The 11,973-nt window shown below is 36.2% G+C and overlaps 1 pseudogene; it reads left to right on the plus strand.

Annotated features, from left to right (window-relative positions):
* The first annotated feature begins 2,950 nt into the window (after positions 1 to 2,950).
* Positions 2,951 to 7,034, plus strand: LOC120296043 (annotated as a pseudogene).
* The last annotated feature ends 4,939 nt before the right edge of the window (positions 7,035 to 11,973 follow it).

The following is an 11,973-nucleotide window of genomic DNA, read 5'->3' on the forward strand; positions in this document are numbered from 1 at the left end:
AATTTTAAACAAATAAAAATTAAAAAAAATTGACGAAGGATGTGTTCTTTTTTTCTATAAATTATTTATATGTATTTGATTTTTTTAGCACTATTGTCAAAATTTATATAAAAAGTTGCTTACATTATTTTTTTCAATTTTAAACAAATAAAAATTAAAAATTCCGATGAAGGGTTTGATCTTTTTTAAATATATATACATACATATATATATATATGTGTGTGTGTGTGTGTGTGTGTGTGTGTGTGTGTGTGTGTGTTTGATTTTTTTTGCATTATTTTCAAATTTATATTTAAAAAGTTGCATACATCATTTTTTTTTTCAATTTGTAGTAAATAAAACTTAAAAAGTTCCGATGAAAGATTTGGTCTTTTAAAAAAATTATATATGTATTTGATTTTTTTAGTATTATTGTCAAAATTTATATTTAAAAAATTGCATATATTATTGTTTTTTCAATTTTAAACAAATAATATTAAAAGAACTAATTTTAATTATTTAAAAGGCTTTTTAAATGTGTTTTCTACTAAACGACATTTCTCTTAAAGTTGTTTTTTAAAGCATAATTTACTAAATGACCTTTACATTTACTTAAAGTCCTCTAGGCTAAATTCTTTTGCTTTTTCACAATGGGCTTTTAAAATATTGAACCAAACGCACCCTTAGTATCTTTTAGGTCAAACTTATAAGTTTGAATGATTCTTACATGGATTAAATGTTTCTATTCCAAATAGTCCACTACATTAGAATGATCAAGCATAGCGATTGAATTGTAAAGACCCAAAAATGTGAAACCCTTCTTTGTAATCGGCTTTCTAATCCGAATCAAATTTTATGAGACATTTTTATGTTCGAAGGCCCATTTACCATATACTTAGGGGTGCCAACAGTTTAGTTCAATCCCAATCGAAATGTTTGAGGGTGGATTAGCTTTAAACTGAATCGCTCCCTTAGTTCGGTTTGATTTGGTTTAGTTGTTTGGTTTTCTTTTTAAAAATATTAAGAAGAGGTTTAGTGAAGAATGCGAGATTGATAAATTGTAATATTAAGAAGATAGAATAAAAGGTGGTTATTCTTAATTATCCGAATCAAAATCCAAACCAAACCGAAAATGCATGAAAATTTGGTTTTGTTCACATCGGTTTCGATTTTAGTTTGGTTTTCTGGTTTGATACGAACACCCCCTCATTATATTATAAACTAGTGAGAGTTGACATTTTCTGGGAAAAAAAAAAAGCTTTCCATTAAATTTTACACGCGGTGGTAAAAGTATTCTATCTCTGGAGAGGTAACTCAACTCCTAGTGGACCTAAAATATTCAATTAAATAAAAATTCCACTTAGTCTAGTAAATAAAGGAAATGTTGCTTGATTCGTTCGACATAAAATTAACCGATGATAATTAAAATCTTGCTATTGCTATATAAAAATTGATAAAATTAATTAATTAAGATCTTCCTTATTTGGTAAGACATTGTTAATATTATACTATCAATTTTTAATTATCATCAAATAACGGAAGACCTTGCATGACGGAAAATTAAATTGAATCTAGGCCTCGTACCCATCATGAGATCTTTGGACCATTTCGTCGTCGAACAACTCTAAATTTCTGTACCCAAATCATGTGTTCAAGATCTCTTCTGACGATAATAAAAAAATAATTTCAAGATCTTTACGGACAAAAAAATGAAAATCCAACGTGGGAGTTTACCTAAAAAATAGTCTCACCCTTTATTTTATTGAGAAAAAATTACCGGCGCGAGTCGCTTTCAAAGAAGATAGCATATTCTCGTAGCATCTCAAAAGCTTGCGTTTGAGTACAAAAAGAGAGTTTACCTAAAGAATTGCGTCAAAGTTCTTTTTGGCGGTTGGTCGTTTTGAATTTGGAAAAAGAAAAAGCCACGTCAGATAAATTACTTTTTAAAAAATTACAAAAATTCGAATCGAAAAGGCATGTTTTCCCTTAGAAATCGCATGCATTTTCACTTAATACACGTAAAAGAGGGGGAGAGAATGAAGAGCTGTAATAGCTTTGTTTCAAAAAATAAATAATTTTGAATTTTTTTCTTAAAAGCAACAACTTGTATCACTTGAAAATTGAATATGCCAAAAATATATGTATGGTCCCAAAATGCTTGGATATCTCATTAATTAATTACTTTGAGCAATACAAACGTTCATTCTCATATAAATATATTTTTAAATTGTTCATTTTCGCAAAATAACTCACAAGTGAAAATTGGAAGTTGAATACTATATAATAGTTAAAAGTTTAGGAGGCGATGCTTGTCTAATCAAGGTTGAAGAGGGTTTGTGAATATTTTTTTTAATTTCAAATGTAATTGACAATGTTTACTTACTTTCACCAAAAAAAAAATGTAATCGATAATGATCGCACAAACACATTCAAATAGATAATATAGGATAATTTTCTAATAATTAGACTCATTTTATTTAAGTAGAAAATGAATAATTAAAAACTAAAAGGGATTATTTGTATCGCTTTTTAAAAAATGACCAAATAAAAAATATTTTCATCGTTCACAAAAAATATCTTTCGATAATAAAATATTTTTCATTATTAATTATTTCGAGCAGTTCGAAGATCCTTTGCAAAACAATTTTTCAAATCATTCATTTTGTACAAAACATACGAACCCTTTAATGAAATAGAAATTGCCGTCTAGTAATTCTATCTAAAGGAAAATCCAAAGCTCAAATCAATCGGAAGAAATCGAATCGTTTAGCCAAAAATCAAGAAAAATATCAAAATAAAGGCGAACCGAAAAATTAAAAAAAAAAAAAACTGAAAAATACGAAAACGTGGACTCAACGGAAAAGCACGCGGCAAAGCGCACGTGGGGCCCCCGTGCACCCCCCTCGAGGCTCGCGCTGCTGAGGTGGCAAGAGAAATTTCAAAGGCGGTCCACGGCGAGGAAACGCACGCAACGGATTAACCAGTCGCGGCGGCGAAGAAAAAGAGAGAGAAGAGAGAAAAGAGCGCTCGTGATATTCAGCTGTTCCTCACCCCTTTGATCAGCCGAACCTCGACCGACCGGCCGATCGGAAACCCTAGCTCCCGATTCCTGGAGATCGCCGCTGGATGCCCGATCGCTCGCCGGCGCCGCTGGAATCGGATTCGCCCGCGGAAGCCTTCTGATTCTTCGGGGGGAGAGAGGGAGAGTTTCCCCCCGGCGTCCGAAAATGAGGGCCATGGAGACGGTGCACGATCTGATCGAGGAGGCGAAGGTTCGGACCCTGTGGTGGGCCCTGGTCATCTTCTCCGTCTCCTACTTCCTCTCCCGTAAGTCCCCCCCGCCTCTCCTCTCCTCTCCTCGGAACTGGGAACCGGCGCCCCCTTTCCTCGTCGCCGAGGGAGGTGTCGGATTCCGTTAATTTAGGATGCATTGGCATGTCGTGCCCTTCTCTTTCTTTTTCTTTTCTTTTTCTTTTTTTTAATTTCCTTGTCCTTATCGAAATTCGCTGTTGGATGGTGGGTTTGGATTTGGGGTGAAGACTTGTGCCCTGTTTTGGCTAACTGACGAAGAAATTCCTGGAATAGAATGCCGAAGGAAGGGGAATATCTGATTATGATGTGGAAACTTAGTTCGGCGACAAGAAGAAACCGACTGGGATAAGGCTTTTGCAAAAATTTGGCACTAGGTTTAAGTTACTCAGATGTTTTTTGGATTACGAATTATTAGGGAATTACTATTTGTTCGATTTACAATGTTCTCGGTGGTGGTTTCGGGTTGTCGATGCACCCTCTTCCCATTATGCGGAAATGTGCGGTATCCAAATGCAGCTATCAACAGCTAAGGGTTACTAGTGTGGAAAATTTGGAATGCACATGTGGATCCGGTTTGACTGTAATCTGTTTTTTTTTCTTTTCCTGGAAACATATAATAATGAAAATTGCCATTGTCGATTTGCATACATTACTGAACCTGGACTTTGAGTCTCACACTTAAGTGTTGAAATGTGCATGCAAGATTAGGCATACCCCTAGACACAGGTGAGTGCATAACTTAGCATTAAAAGTACACGGGCAGCACCACCTACCCCCTCCCCAACTAAACACACCCAACCCACACACGTGCGCGCACGAATAGATTAAGATGTCCTTCGCCCACAAACTGGTTGCTAATTTGCCTCAGTATTTCGGTGCCCATGTATGTAGCCTTTTCCTCTGTTAAATCTGATAATCAGTTTTAGCTGATTCGTCGGTAAGATGACTGTTCTGAAGATTTATATAATGTTGCAGATACAAGTAAATCAATGTGGATGAATTTACCTATAGCAATACTATTTGTCTCTGCACTGCGGATTGTCTTCAATAAAGTTGATTTCCGGTGGAGAGTTCGGTCCGTCCATCCCAGTTCTTATTTATCTGCTCTAAAGGAGAGGCAGTTATCCATAAATGAGTCACGTCGTACGACTCCTCCACCTCCTCCAAAATGGAAGAGAAAAATTGATTCACCTATTGTGGAAGCTGCAATGACCGAGTTCATCGACAAAATCCTGAGGGATTTTGTTATAGATTTATGGTACACTGATATCACACCAGATAGGGATTTTCCTGAGCACATACGTGCAATAATCATGGAGGCTCTTGGGGAGATATCAGCAAGAGTCAAAGCAATTAACCTTGTTGGCCTACTGACCGGGTATATTTTTACTTTTACTTCTTTATCTTATGGGAGTTGAGTAAAGTTCATGTTTAAATTGTGCAATATTAGTCGGTACAGGTAAAGTTAATTGTCCTCTAAATATTTCAGGGACATAGTTGATTTGATAGGTCATCACTTAGATCTTTTCAGAAGGAACCAAGCAGTCATAGGTACTGATGTGATGGGGACTTTGTAGATCCGAGGAGAGGGATGAAAGGTTGAAGTTCCATCTTATGGCATCTAAGGAGCTTCATCCTGCATTGGTATCTCCTGAGAGTGAATACAAGGTGCGAGGCGTAATATGTATGCGTCATGATTTCTGGTCATCCATTGAGTTTTCTCTGTTTCATGTAATCTCTGTGAATTTCCAAACAGGTGCTTCAGCGTCTCATGGGCGGAGTTATAACTTTAGTTCTGAAACCAAGAGAAGCTCAGTGCCCTGTCGTGAAATCCATTGCTCGAGAGCTCGTTACTTGCTTAGTCATCCAGCCTGTCATGAATTTCGCAAGCCCAGCGTAAGTTTTTAGAACATAAATCTCTGCTCTTGTTCTCTAAAAGAACAAAACAGTCATCTTTTCATAAGCTTTTGATCATGAAAACTCTCGATAAAATGCAAGCTTTGATATCCTGCTTTGGTATGTACATGTCAATTTATTTTCTACTAAATGAAGAGAATTTGGTGGTGCAAAATTTCCTCACATTGAGTGCTTAGGGGTGTTCTCTTTGGGCTTGAATTATTGGTAGTTCTAGTTGTACATCAGGAACCAATGAATGGTTGTTCTATGATAGTATTTTGTCATAATGGTCATCCTGAATCCATGATCTTAATGCCATTCAATGGCTAATATATACTTTTTCTCACATGTCCAGGTATATCAATGAAGTAATTGAATTAATTGTCCTTGCTCTTAAAGAGGATGGAAGCAAAGTATTTAGCGCTACCCAGGCAACTAATGTTGCTAACCGCCATGATTTTTCTGGCACTGCTCAGGCCAAAGACGGTGAAGGTAAATATCCATTTAGCAATTCTAATGCAATGGTAGCTACATCTGGAGATGAATCCTTTGGTTCTAGAACAGTTCCAGAAGAGTAAGCCACCTAGGGCTACTGATTGGGCAAGGGTGCTGGAGGCGGCGGCCCAGAGAAGAACTGAAGTTCTTATGCCCGAAAATCTTGAAAACATGTGGTCCAAAGGAAGAAATTATAAAAGAAGAGGCCAAGAAAGTTAAAGCAGCAGCTCGGGAATCAGTTGGAAGTGGGTCAGTTCATTCTATTCCTTCTGTAGATCGAAAAAGGGATCGTCAATCACTGGGGCGGGAGATTCTACTAGATCTGAAGAGAAAGCCGTAGCCCAGCTGCCTCCCCCATCGGTCTTTGATAGTCCACTGGAGCTTGGTAATGATTCTTTGAGCAAGGAAAAGCAGCCACTTTTGGACGTGGCAATCTTGAGGAGACGACGGAGGATGCTGCTAATAGTGGTGCTAATGACAGGAGAAGTAGACTGAAGAGATCAAACAGCACTTCCGCTTTAAAAGTTGAGCCTGACACAAAAAAGGTTTTTACAGGAGATGGTGAAGGTGCATATATCGCTGAGTTCTACCACCCAGATTTTGGCAGTCATAGTTTTAATTGTAAAGTTAAAAGTTCCACAGACATGGTAATTCAAAGTGAGGGTCCTCGTCCACCCAAGCTCAAGTCCCGGGTAAGCTTTTTAAACCACAGTTTTGCCCTGTAGATGCACAATTCCTGTCAAGTCTTCAGAGAAATGAAGAATCTATTTTGAGCCAAAATATCTTTTCCAGTCAATGTATCACATATATGTGTATTATTTAATTGTTGCCTTACAGGTGTTGGGAGCATATTTTGAGAAACTTGGATCAAAGTCTTTTGCGGTTTATTCAATTGCTGTGACAGATGAAGAAAGCCAAACATGGTTTGTCAAGAGAAGGTGTGCTTCCAATCTTTTTTATCATATAATGGTTGGAGCTGACTGCTGAAATATGTAGCATTTTCCTAGGGAATTCTTTTTCAGTAGATATCAGGATTCTTTGGTTTATGGTAGTCTTTTTGGGCCAGCAGATACAGTAATTTTGAGCGGTTGCATCGACATCTTAAAGAGATTCCTAATTATACATTACATTTGCCACCTAAGAGGATATTCTCATCAAGTACAGAGGACGCTTTTGTTCATCAGCGCTGCATTCAGCTTGACAAGTACCTGCAAGTATTACTATGTTCCTATTGACTCTTCTTTATTTCTTTTGCTGTTTTTCATTTTCTGCAATTTAATTATGCTGTCTTATTCCAGGATCTTTTGTCGATAGCTAATGTTGCTGAACAACATGAAGTGTGGGATTTCTAGTGCTTCCTCAAAGGTGTCCAATTTCTATCATAATATATTAAAAAATAGTCAGCTGAATAATTTCTTACTTGTGCTTAAATCGAATGATGTCTGATATGTGTCAATAATTTCTTTCTTCAATAGAACTACTCTTTTGGAAAATCATCTTCGGTGATGAGAAGCCCTAGCAGGTACGTCTATATCTGCTCATTTATCGTCTAGATGTAATTTGTGGCAGATATAACGTGGTTATGGTGGTTGGCATGATAAAGAATTTTCCTTGACCACTGGGGCCTGGTTTGGTTCTATATTCTGAGCGATATTGAGGTTTCTGACTGGGAACTTCTCCACCACGAACCAAGGACATCATCAAGATTGGAAGCATGAACCACCCTTTGGTTCTGTTCTGTTCAGGAGATTTTCCTCTTCCTATCTATTTTCTCCTCATACTGTTCCTGTCTTTCTCAGCTGCATCATGTGAGAAGAAATATGAACATTTAAAAAATAAAAAAAACCAAATGTGCAAAACATACATTGAAAGAGACACATAGGTTTGCAAAAAAGGCCGCAGTTCTAGAGATGCAAAATGAATAGCTTACAAAAACAATGTGTTTCCCAATTAATTGATCATGTGATGATTGGAATCTCCCTAGAGCTAGGTGGAGAAGAAAGTAGATGCAGAGAAGGAAGACATGGTTTTCTCTTATAATTGCTGAGAGATGAAGACGGCAGTTGCTGTCGCTTTTGAAGAATGTGTAAACATTAAGCCTTTGCAATGCTCGAGACCTGCTTTGTAAGCATGGCCTGGTTAGCACTTGACAACTTAGTAAACACGTGGATAAATTAAGGTACCATTTGACTTTTAATGGGCACCTGAGCAAAAACCAAATAAAAAATAGAAATGTGGTCAAAAGTTAAAATGAGTCCTGCAGAGAGTTAGAAATTTTTGGTATGTTTCTATCAGATCTGTCTGGTTTTCAGGTTCATCTGGTATTTTAATTGGTAGATTCACCTGGTTGTTTTGACATCCTTAGTTGTGCCTGTCGTGGGTCATTCATGTTCTTATACTTGGCCTCTCTTAACATGTATGTAACTAATCAATGAAAGTTTTAAACATATGTTATTTGCCATATTTGGAGTTTATTGTTCAAGTTGCTACGTGATGAGTAACTTGTCCGTGAAATGACTTGAATCATGTCAAATATCTGTTAGTTTGGGCCTGATATCAAACATGTTGGGCAACTCATATAGGATTATTCCCAAGTGAATAGGGAAGAAAGATGCTTTGGTTTTGGGGGAAAAAGGGAAGGGTGGGGACAGCTGACGCTCCCACATTGATGTTGCTTCTGTTCTTGTATTGCCAGAGATGTAACTGTATAGTTTTTGTTCCAAGACTCCTTTCTCTCTCTCTCTTTATCATACTGGTCATCAACCGGCACTGACTTCTTTGCTGCTTTCTGTTCCATCAATAACCAGTCTTTCTTTTGTAAATGCTAAATGTTCAGCAACAACTGAGTAATGTCATTGTTTTTAAAACGTCAGAAGAATCTTAAAAACTTTTATTTTTAATTTGAACCTACAACTTTAACATGTTGAAAAGAATTCTTAATGTGACTTCCATATTACACTTAGTCCCGCTGGTAGATGGCCATTATTTTTCCGTATGGTACTAGAACATCCTTATATTTAGCTGCTAAACATCATGGTCTATCCGTAAAGTCCATTGACACTAATTATTAGGCTATCACCTGCACATTCTAGTGAAAAAAAAGACTATCATCCTCTCTGCTTGCTTTGTAATTTGACTCAAAAACATGGTTGAGCATGTTAGTCCATAAATGTCCCTAGATATGTGTGTGTATTTGCATTGACAAAGCCTTTTATTCTCGCATTAACAATTCTTTTACGTATTTATCTCATTGAAGAGTAAGTTGATTTTAAAGTAAAAAATTGAAAATCTATAAAATGACCAATTAAAATAATACCAGGGAAAGACATTTTGTCACTTAATTATATCCATCCATTAATGAGTAAATATGTACCTCGAGGGATTCGTTCTTCTATTTAGGTTGAATCTGAGATAGTTCAGGCAGCTTTATCCAATACTTCTACATACATGAAAATTTTATCAACTTAATGTACTTTTTTATTTTTTTTATTTTGGCTTTCATTTATGTTTTCGATGCTTAAAGAATGCAAAGAAGATTCTAAAAATATAGAGGAAAAGTAAACTTAAAAGAGATTAGCGATGTACAATGTTGAATGCAAATTCTTACATTTATGTGGAATTATGTCTTGTTGAAGCACACTAATGCGTTGAGAATTATAGTCAAAGTGTTGAAAATGGAAAATGTCACCCAAAAAAAGTTAAATGAGGTCATACTATTGAGTTCATTTAAGGGGAAAACATGAAAGAACAAAATTGAAGATGGAGAATAGGCAAATCGAGGTCTACTTGCACTAATTTTATGTGCTCACTGCTATCTACTGTAGGACCCCAAAACTCTCCTTTCATCTATTTTATGCTGTCTAATTTAAAAAGAAATAAAGAAAAAGAGTCATCCATTCTATTTGGACAAATTTAATTTCCTGGAGAGCATTTTTTCCTTCCACATACCCAACTTGTTTTCAAGTAAATAGGATCAAACACTTTGAACCTTTGAAAATGAAAAAACTGAAAACAATTTTCAAATCAAACAGGCGCTTATATTTTTCTCAACATTACGATTGAAAATTGCAAGGATTTGTTTGGTTGTCTTATAGTTTTGCCTCTTGACTTCTTTTTAGAGCCCCACTACCCACCTTCTCTCTCTTCTCACCATTCCCAGCCCATATGCATACATTTCCTTTACACTAATATTGAATGGGTAGGGACACCATGAAATACTACTCTTACTTTTCTATTGGCTTAAGACTGGTTAGGGAACAATGTGGAATAATTTCGATTGTGGTAGATACTCTCAAGCATCCTAAGGAGTCTAGAAGCGATATAAATGCCACACACTCAAATAAGTGACTGGATGGGAAAACCTCATAAATTACTTCCACTTTCCCTACTTTATGGAACCTGAGCTACTGTCTGTGTATTTCCAAGTTATTCTCCTTCAAAGAATCTCATAATTCTGGTACAGCTTTTGGGTACAGTGCAAGGAAATAATTTACAGTTATTTCTTCTTCTGGGTGATTGCAAATTGACAAGCATGTGCATCAATTAACAAGTATTCATTGTATGATATCATTGGCCATTTTCACCCCTAGTTGCCTGGAGTACTCTGGGCTCAAATTTCTTTTTTAAAATTGTCTTATCAACCGCCTTGGTCAGTCACGGCCATAATAACTATTATGTTTTCTTATGGATGCAAAAAATAATAATAATAATAAATAAATAAATAAAAAATAAAATTTGAAGAGTGCTTTCTGTTTTTTTTTCTTTTTCGTGTGACTTGACCCTGGATCTATTTATTTGGACAAGCCCATCCAACTTGAAATCTTTATGGTTTCCCATCCCCAGTTAATGAGTATTTGCAGTTCAATTTTATGAATTAACCAATTTTCCTCAAAACTCAGAAACAAGCTCAAGTTCAAATCTTACATATTCCTTTACACTCCCCCTTGTAGTACGATCTTACATGGGAGACATAGAATGCCATATTGATAGTTGGAGACTCACAAGAATAGGAAAGCTGGCAGAATAACAGTAAGAGAAGTATCAGTATTGAGCTTGAACTCTTGACCTGAGCTATAATATTAATGTGAATTAATCATGTCTTTTTGAACCTTAAACTGTTAGGTAATGGATGCACAATGAATATTTAGCATAATTCTTAACAAATTGATGATTTCTAGTGAGTCTGTTTGGATCTTAAATTTGTAAGTGTTAGATTGCGCTTAAGAAGTGTGTCTATCAATGTCATGCTGATCATCATTTGAAAGATGACTTTGTCTATCATCTTCTTCTTCTTCTTCTTCTTCTTCTTCTTCTTCTTCTTCTTTTTTTTTTTTTTCTTACAGTACAAAATTTGATAATATTGTGCATTTTCTTTTTCATGATCTTTGGTTAACTCACGGCTTTCCTCTTCATGTCAATGAACAGTGAATGGGATGATGCAGTCGATGATATTGTCCGACAGTTCCAAGGGGGTTTCAATGGATTTTAATGCGTGAGATTGTAGGTCCTACACCTTCCACTGAAGCATCGCATCGATTTCAGCAAGGCAACTGTCCTGAATGCAGATAGAATAGATAGATATGTTTTCCAGAAGCAAAGCACTGGTGGAAACATCCAGTATCTCTGATAATGAGGATGGCGATAGAGATGGAAATCGTGGCAGTGATGAAGTAGGATCTAGTGGACATGCAAATGGATGGCATTCAGATACGAGTTTGAACTCCAAGAATTTTCCCTAGGGTGGTCAGACATGGCGAAGGCTCTAGGAACTCAGAGTCTGAAAAGGAAGTATGGTTTGGTGCTTCATTCTGATTGGAATGGACCAGCTGGTTCTTCTTCCCTGACAAATTTTCAAGTAGCTCCAGAACAATTGGTAGACCTTGTTGGCATGCCTCCTGAGGTACTACTGGAATTAGCTACATTGTCTCCCTTTTTTCTTCAACCCACCTGATAAGGTTTTATTGTTCATTGTGGTCCTCGTGTATTTATGCGGCAGATTTAGCACCTATCCTTCTACAAACTGATTACTTTGACAAACGCACATGGCATGAAATTTGGAAAGACCTATCTTCTTTTAATTTGGTTATATTCATACAATGCAGGATCAATTCATAATTTGTAAATTACTTGCAAGAAACGTATGATGTATTAAAGCATCAAGGAGTTATAATATAATTAGCTCTTCTTCAGATTAAGTAATTCTGTTTTGGATAACAAGTGATGATTTACTTGATAGTTTTAAATATAACTTTCGTGTAGGAATTTTTTTCTTCAAGATCCCATTCAAAGGAC

The sequence above is a fragment of the Eucalyptus grandis genome, chromosome 7 (assembly GCF_016545825.1).
Source record: "Eucalyptus grandis isolate ANBG69807.140 chromosome 7, ASM1654582v1, whole genome shotgun sequence".
Classification (NCBI taxonomy): domain Eukaryota; kingdom Viridiplantae; phylum Streptophyta; class Magnoliopsida; order Myrtales; family Myrtaceae; genus Eucalyptus; species Eucalyptus grandis.